This window comes from Lutzomyia longipalpis, chromosome 1, assembly GCF_024334085.1.
Source record: "Lutzomyia longipalpis isolate SR_M1_2022 chromosome 1, ASM2433408v1".
NCBI classification, from domain to species: domain Eukaryota; kingdom Metazoa; phylum Arthropoda; class Insecta; order Diptera; family Psychodidae; genus Lutzomyia; species Lutzomyia longipalpis.
This window is the reverse complement of record NC_074707.1, coordinates 22,878,306-22,880,177: the sequence shown is the minus strand read 5'-3', so window position 1 is coordinate 22,880,177 and position 1,872 is coordinate 22,878,306.

The following is a 1,872-nucleotide window of genomic DNA, read 5'->3' as shown; positions in this document are numbered from 1 at the left end:
GTTTAAGGCAAATGGAATTGTTGTATAATATGTTTTCTGAAAAGTGTCACAGTGTGTGCTGTTTACTTTTTTGTGCCTTCTCTATGTAGTTCTTTCTTTAACACACAACGTGAATAAATGGCAAATTTACACAGTAGTCACTTGAAAGGCGTGCTGTCGATTAGCACTCAATTCTCCACTACTTAATTAATGTGGTATTGAATGCACAGTACATATGCGCCTTATCAGGAGCTTCGAGCTTCCTCCCCCTTTCACACCTCCCCCATCCTCATCATCCCCTGTACCTCCATCAGATGCAATGATCTATTGATCTCCAACATTATATCGCGATCGTGCCTTTACACCCGCAATGCATATTCAATGTCAGACGTGAGACCCTCATGGCTAAATTCTCCGCAATGCATTCACATTTCTCCCCGTAAATAATCACAAATATGTATGACAAATATGTTATCAATGAAGATCACCATAATGATCATTTTTTGTGCAATTAAGCACAATTTTTTTTTACAATTTTACACACAAAATCCACAGTCTTGTGCGATATTACCTTCAACTTATACAATCCTCGTGATTTTGATGAGCAATCTTCTGGTTTCTGTCCTCTTTTTCTCTTAACATCATCCCCGCGCATCGTCACATGATACCATGATACAACATCATACATGTACCTTACCCCAGTAGTTTTATTTCTCGAATCATTGCACTCACTCCAGCAATACGATAAATCTTCTATTAGCACTTTATATTACTCTCACACGTACTTTATTATCTCACCACACACATTATATCTGTGGAACATCTTACAATCACAACTATTATAAAATTACTATCTCAATTTTATTGCATTTTTTGCCAATTCCTCCACCTGTGTCACAACATTTCCTACACTACTGATGAGGGTTGTTCACTTTACACTTTTTAATTCCAAATTTAATTAGAACATTGCGTATCAAATGTATATAGATAAGAGACAAAGTCATGTATGCGTAAAATTTTTGTGTGAAACATGTTAAAATATTTTTTTAAGAGATTTCTTTTTCATTTAGAAAAATCTTTAGCACATTTCACAAAAAAAAAACAAATATAATGCGTTAATTTATAAATTTTAGGAGTCATTTGCAGTAAAATTATCACAATTAAAGGATTCTTCATTGAGACCAAAGGTCAAATATTTCACACAAAAAAATCGAAGAATTTTTTTTTAATTCTCTTAAATTTTTCTGTATAAAAATGAGTGAGTCACATTTCAAAATTTAAAGGATGTGAAGGATAAAAGAAGAGTAAATTTCAGAAACAATTAATTAAAAGAAGGAAACGCAGTTTTTTAAATTAAAATAAAATCATCCAGTTCGATTTGTAAAAGAACAAATAATATTAAAAATGTTCATAAAATTATTTTCCTTTTTAATTATTTACTAACCCAGCTCTCCCCTATCTTTCTAGAAGGTAAAATTTCTAAATAAATCAAAAGACATGTAATAAATCAATAATGATTTTAAAGCTTAAGAGTTTTCGATGCCATCAAGGTGCAACCACTTGATCATTTTGATAAGACGCGTTGATATGATTGTGAGGATTGAACCCGGCCGGCGGTGTCGAGGTTGATGGTTGATTGATGTGATATGCTGACTACCGAACTGTCTGCTGACGATTTTCGCTAAAAGATTTCTAATTACTTAATAGAAGTCATTTGTGCAATCTTTCAATTGCGTGAACCAATTAATTGTCCATTTAATTGACATAAACATTTATGAAACAAAAATACTTTAAGAGTTTCGGAGAGATGTTTAATCAATTCCGGGTACTCACAGTGACTCGGTATTTGATGTTAAATATCCGCCAAAGTGTAAGACATTTTGTACCTCTCAC